Genomic DNA, 7,195 nt, shown 5'->3' with positions numbered 1-7,195 from the left:
TTTAGGAACCTCTTAAAAAATCCATCAAGTGTTGTCTGTGCTATGTTCGCCAATCCTAACCACACACCTACATTGGCAGACCTACCTTAAGCCACACTATAAAATCCTAATAAATACCACAACGTTGACCCTTCCCTCTCTGAGATGCTATTGGAAATTTATGCTCAGAATTGTCTTTCCACAAGTTGTTTTGGTGATATTTTGGGGAGTCAGCATTTGAAAACCATAAACCAAGAGACTTTAACTTCTTTTCATTCTTTTATACATTTTAGTTTTATATTATAATATTTCTGATAGCCATTGCTTCTATATCTTTGATTTTTTAGACCAAAGCTTTTTGAACTTTTCTAAAATTTACAAATAGGAGCCCCTTTTTATATTAGACTCTTGGAAAAGAGGAGGAAAACTACCCTCTATATATGATTATTCATGTTTCTCTTAACAGAATAATCACCCAGTTTCCTTAGTTTAGACATTAGTAGGTTTTCTCAGTAACAGATTTCTCAAGCTGAAAGGTCTTTCCTCCCTTATTTTTCTGTATTTTCTAAGTTAATAACTGATTTCTTCCCCACCTATGTAGTCAATTGTTTCTAATGGTCTTATTACTAACTTTCAGGTTCTCCTTGTTTCCCAGTTAACTGGTTTTAAAAGAACATATTTAAATATAATAGGTCTCTGCGAATTTATTTCTCACACTTTAAGAAGAGCTTAGAAGCTTAGAACATGAGCAGTAGACAGTGTTCAGGACTGGTAGACTTCTTCCTCCTCATCTTTATATGGATCCTATGGGTCCTAGAGGAACTTGTTTAATGACAAAGGTAGATACAAGGCAGGACGCAGAAATCAACATTTGTTCTCCAAGCAATTCAAGTGATTATGATGCAACTAAGAAACACTAATCAATATAATATTTAAACTCCTTTTAACTGTTCACAACATTTTGATTATACATGCTTGAAAGTATGTTTAAACAATAAATTATTAATTCAAATTAATGGAAGCTTATCATTAGCTAAAAGTTAAAGATCCATGTAAAATAAATTTTAATTTCAGTTTTAAAGGATTAAATTAAAAGTGAAGAATAAAAAATGAGAGATTAAGATAAAAGAAAGAAACAATAAGATATTTTGAAGAAAGTAAAATACTTGCAAGCATATACTCTGGCTCCCATGAATATATGTATTGAAATTATTATGTTATCCACAGTTTTGACTTCCCTTGTTATTATTCTGTCAAGAGACACAACAAGTTTGTTTTTTGTTTTTTTTTTTCTTAGCATAGAATTTTTGAGAGAGTTCTAAAAGATCTTCCCTTTCCTTTGTTTGAAGTAGAGTCCAGGCATTTTTTTCATGACCCCTTTTGTTGATTACCTTTACCATGACTCAGCCAGTCATTATCTCATGTTTCCATAATACGTGTTGGTTGCCATCTGTTATTCACGAAACCACGTCCTGCTTACTCAAATCACCTTGCACACGGCTATCAGTGGAATTTTCTTAAAACAAAACAAAACAAAACAAACAAAATTCACTCTCATTGTGTCTAGAAATGTATTATGGCTTCCATTTTGCCCTCATTGTGCCCTTCTTAACTCCAAGATCTCCAGGAAGTCACTCTGAGTTGGATTTTAACAGGTAAGGTGTTTATTAAGGAATATCCTTGATATCAGAACCTGTGGAAGGGAAGGAAGGAAGCTGGACTGGGCAGAGAGAGAAGTAGAGCTGAAATTCAGGCCCATGGACATGTTAGACTGCCCCCAAAGTTGCTGTAGAGCTAGGTGTGGCCTCCATAGAGTGAGAAGTGCAGGCCTATAGACTTTGGCATTCATCAGTCATGGAATGTAGCCTGCTGTGGGAAGGCATATGGCTATTAGTAGACAAAGCACCTCTCTGCAGCTCAGACAATTTTGAAAGGGCTAACACTGAAGACCCTCTAGCAGCTCTGGTGAAAATTTCATCAGAGAAGACCCCAGAAGCATATCTCCACATCCACCACTGACAGTTCCAAATGTGAAGATTTGTTTTACCTTCAGAAGCAATGAATATGCTTGTCTTATAATGCTTTCACAGAACCTACAAGAATTGTAGTCTCAAATACCTACAGCTGTAATAGGTGCAAAGTGGATTTAAGAAAGGCTTGGCATCTGCTAACTCACCTGGAAGCCACTACGCATGCTTTCATTCATATTCAGCCAATAGATCCCAGTCAAATGGCAATGACCCAGTGCTATTTTATGTTTTAAGATAGTTGTCTTCATTATAAAACTTTGACCCTACTATGTTTTTCACCATTGTATATTCAGTCTTTACCAGTTAGACTCTGCCAAATAATTCAATAGTTGGTATTTAAAAGAAAATGTGGGTTAGACATGGTGGCTCATGCCTGTAATCAGAGCACATTATGAGGCCAGTGTGGGAGGATCACTTCGGTCCAGGAGTTTGAGACCAGACTGGGCAACATAGTGAGACTCCATCTCTAAAAATAATAATAATAATAATGATAATAATTGGGCATGGTGAAATGCACCCATAGTCCCAGCTACTTAGGAGGCTGAGGTGGGAGGATTACTTCATCCCGGGAGGTTGAGGCTTCAGTGAGCCATGATCACATCACTGCATTACAGCCTGGGCGACAGTTTCAAAGAGACTGTGTTTCAAAAAATATGTGAAATTAATGTACAAATAAAATTCTATGTGTTCTTTTAGGATGTGCTCATTTCGACCCTACTTTAATGAACTCTTTCACTACTCAAATTCACCCTCCTGTTATCTTTTCCCTAATGTACTCTTCATTAAAAACAGAAGATGTTTTCGAATATATGCTTAAGTATTAGCTTTGTCTACATAAACATGTATGAAGTTTCTCAGGACAAAATTTATCCTTAATATTTATATGTCATACAAACACATAGAATTATGCTGGCCACATGACATTAGCCAAATACTTGCTTTGAGAAAAAAACAGGAAGTAGTGTTCAAAAGAAGAAAAGAAGAAGTAAAAGACAAAAATCATCATGGACTAAATTTGAAACAGTGAAATTTCTTCAGCGATTGCAAAAAGATGCCAATTCTTTTGTTGTTGGTTTACAGTCATCTTAGAAATATGACCATAAAGTACCTAAACAAACAAAGTAGCATGAGGATGCCACCTCCACATTAGACCTTTCAAATCCACACATCTCATTATGTTTATGTTTCAATCAGTAGACTATCTCCTCTTTTTTTAAAGTATGAAAGAAAAAGAGGATGTAAAAGTGGAATTATCATAATCAACATTTGAAATAGAAGAGGAGGAAAAGAAGAAGATATTGCTACTTAAATCCCAAACTCATACACTCAAGTATGAGACAGTATGTTATATGGTTAAGACAATGGACTTTCCTTTGTTTAAATCCAGAATGGAACACTGCATACTAGTATAATTTTAAAACAGACAACTATAAAATCAGTAAAATGTTGAATTCAAAATGTATCTACATATAGATATAAGAGAAATGTTTTCTAACTTGTTTCTGTATTACTGTGCCCACGGCAAAGATGAACATTCTTAATTCTGTAAATGAAGAATGATGAATAAGCTAATGACAGTATCTGGGATGAAAAGACATTAATCATTAGGCAATTGGCATGGTATGAAATAAAATCTATCCATGCTCTCACTCATGGAAAATGCCCGTCTTCAAACTATGACATGATATTGCCGAAGAAAAAGTTAAAAAAGTAAGACTCTGTTCTTAAAATCATTTTTACAGACATAGAGATGCAAGATCTTAAAACAATTCAATATAGGACACAACCTTCTCTAAGCAGGTGCTCTGAAAAACATATAACGATTTTCCCACCACATTGCTCTACTGACTTCATCTCCTAAAAATAAGGTAGTATCACCGATCCCAGCAATAATTAGCAAGAAGAACCTAGAAGAAAACTCAGGAATTTAAGACTGAGCATTTTATCCTTTATCCACAATAGGATTGAGAAGTAAGCACCCCAATGAGTGAATGTTTGGAACCCTGGCTCCCCTGGTGTTACCTCCAGAAGAAATGCAGGTAGAGGAAACCAATAGAAGGAGAGGCAAAACTAGTGTTATGTGTGCCGGGCACGGTGGCTCACACCTGTAATCCCAGCACTTTTGGAGGCTGAGGCGCGCAGATCACGAGGTCAGGAGATGGAGGCCATCCTGGCTAACATAGTGAAACCCCGTCTCTACTAAAAAAAAAAAAAATACAAAAAAAAAAATTAGCTGGGCATGGTGGCAGGTGCCTGTAGTCCCAGCTACCTGGGAGGCTGAGGCAGGAGAATGGCATGAACCTGGGAGATGGAGGTTGCAGTGAGCGAGATCATGCCACTGCACTCTAGCCTGGGCGACAGAGTGAGACTCCGTCTCAAAAACACAAACAAACAAACAAACAAATACTAATGTGAGTGTTATGTGAGTAATACCAAGAGAAATACAACCGGAACCTGGGAACTGAATTGAAAGCTTCACACCTCAATCTGTTCTTAACATTTGCTAAAAAAAAAAAACAAACAACAAGCTTCTTTTGGACAAAGAGCAATGGGTGATCCACTTAGTCACCGTTGAGAAGAAGTAAGGAAGAGAGGACACAGAAGCAAAAAAAGGACTTTAGCAGAAAAAAGGGCTGTGGAAAGAAAGCACAGGCTGCAGTTAGATGGCACCAGATTAGGATCTAAGATGATTAGGACAAATTATGACATCATTACAAGAAAAGGAAATACAGAGATGCAAACTAAAGTCCACATTGGAGACATCCTGTCTGAACAAGATGGCATGAACTGGCTCCTCTTGTGAAATAAAACTATAAACCCTGGGAAAAACACAGGATGAAACTGAAGAATTCTGAATGCTGGTGGAGGAAGGTGAATGCACTTGTGAGCCCAGTAGAGGAATAGTAAGGTATCAGTGCCTCTCCTTTCCCCTTATCCAGCAAAACAAGATGACTGAGACCAGGGTTTTCCGGACATCCAACCTGGTAACAGCAGGCTGAACTCATTCTCTTCATGGAATGGGAGTTCCTCTGACAACACCAGATGAGCTAAGTCCACTGGCAGGAAGATCCATCAGGAGTTCCTTTAACCAGAAGTAGCCAGGAGAATGGCTCTATTTCTCCATCAGCCTGAGATTTTCTGCCTTCAACTGAGAGATATTAGGAGGGCCAAGTGACATAGGCAAAGGGAGCCCCACTACTGCCTAGCTCAGCATGCACTCCCAACCCCCGCAGGCAGGGAGCCATACACAAGTGCTCATGAAGAGATGACCTTTCATTTTTGTGGCCTGAGATTCTCCTCCCCCTCCCCTTTTCTGGGGAAATCTCTTCCACCTTTCAGGTTGTATCATTAAAGAACCGTGGAAGGTTGAGCAGCAGCAGACAAATCAAGCGCACCATAAAGTTACTGAATATTAGACTAAAACTGAAAGTTTTTCAAAATTAAACACATCATATTAAACTTCTAAAAAAGAAGACCATAAAAATATAGAAAAGAAAGACAAATGACACATTGCCTAAAGGAAAACACAGATTTCATTTAACCTTTTTTTCTAATTTTTTATAAATTTCATTTTAAGTTCAGAGGTACATGTGCAAGTTTGTTACGTAGGTAAACTTATGTCATAGGGATTTGTTGTGCAGGTTATTTCATTACCCAGGTATAAAGCCTAGTATCCATTAGTTATTTTTCCTGATCCTCTCCCTCCTCCCACCCTCCACCTTCTAACAGGCCCCAGTGTGTGTTGTTCCCGCCTGTGTGTCCATGTGTTCTTATTATTTAGCTCCTACTTACAAGTGAGAACGTGTGGTATCTGGTTTTTTGTCCTTGTGTTAGTTTGCAGAGCATGATTGCCTCCAGCTTCTTCTATGTCCCTGCAAAGGACATGATCTGGTTCTTTTCATGGCTGCATAGCATTCCATGGTGTATATGTACCACATTTTCCTTATCCAGTCTATTATTATCAATAACAATAATTAATAATAATAATAATCTTAGGGCATTTAGATTGATTCCATGTTTTTGCTATTGTGAATAGCCCTGCAATGAACATATGTGTGCATGTGTCCTTATAAAAGAACACTTTATATTCCTTTGGGTATATATCCAGTAATGGGATTGCTGCATCAAATGATATTTCTGTCTTTATGTCTTTGAGGAATCACCACACTGCCTTCCATACAGTTAAGTAATTTACACCCCCATCAAAAGTATATAAGCATTCCTTTTTCTCCTCACCAGCATTGGTTATTTTTTGACTTTTTAATAGTAGCCATTCTGACTGGTGTTAGATGGCATCTCATTGTAGTTTTGATTTGCATTACTGTAATGATCAGTGATGTTGATCTTTTTTTACATGCTTGTTGGCTGCATGTATGTCTTCTTTTGAAAAACATCTGTTCATATTCTTTGCCCACTTTTTTTTTTTTTTTTTTGAGATGGAGTCTCACTCTGTCACCCAGGCTGGAGTGCAGTGGCGTGATCTCGGCTCACTGCAAGCCCCGCCTTCTGTGTTCACACCATTCTCCTGTTTCAGCCTCCCAAGTGGCTGGGACTACAGGCACCCGCCACCACACCCAGCTAATTTTTTGTATTTTTAGTAGAGACGGGTTTCACCATGTTAGCCAGGATGGTCTCGATATCCTGATCTCGTGATCCGCCTGCCTCGGCCTCCCAAAGTGCTGGGATTACAGGCATGAGACACTGTGCCCAGCCCTTTGCCCACTTTTTAATGGGGTTGTGTTTTCTCCTGGTTAATTTGTTAAAGTTCCTTATAGATTCTAAATATCAGACGTTTATCAGATGCATAGTTTGCAAAAATTGTCTCCTATTCTGTAGGTTGTCAGTTTACTCTGTTAGTTCTTTTGTTGTGCAGAAGCTCTTCAGTTTAATTAAATTTTATTTGTCAATTTTTGCTTTTGTTGCAAATGCGTTTGGCATCTTTGTTATGAAATTTTTGCCTGTGTGCATGTCATGAATGATATTTCCCAGCTTGTCCTCCAGGGTTTTTATAGTTTTGGGTTTTACATTTATATCTTTAATCAATCTTGAGTTAATTTTTGTAAATGACGTAATAAAGGGGTCCAGTTTCAATCTTCTTCATATTGCTAGCCAGTTATACCAGCACCATTTATTGAATAAGGAACCTTTTCCCATTGCTTGCTTTTTTCAGGTTTGCCAAAGATCAG

The sequence above is a fragment of the Pongo abelii genome, chromosome 7 (genome assembly GCF_028885655.2).
Source record: "Pongo abelii isolate AG06213 chromosome 7, NHGRI_mPonAbe1-v2.0_pri, whole genome shotgun sequence".
Lineage (NCBI taxonomy): Eukaryota > Metazoa > Chordata > Mammalia > Primates > Hominidae > Pongo > Pongo abelii.
The sequence above is the reverse complement of the archived record's forward strand: the minus strand, read 5'-3'. Positions refer to the sequence as shown.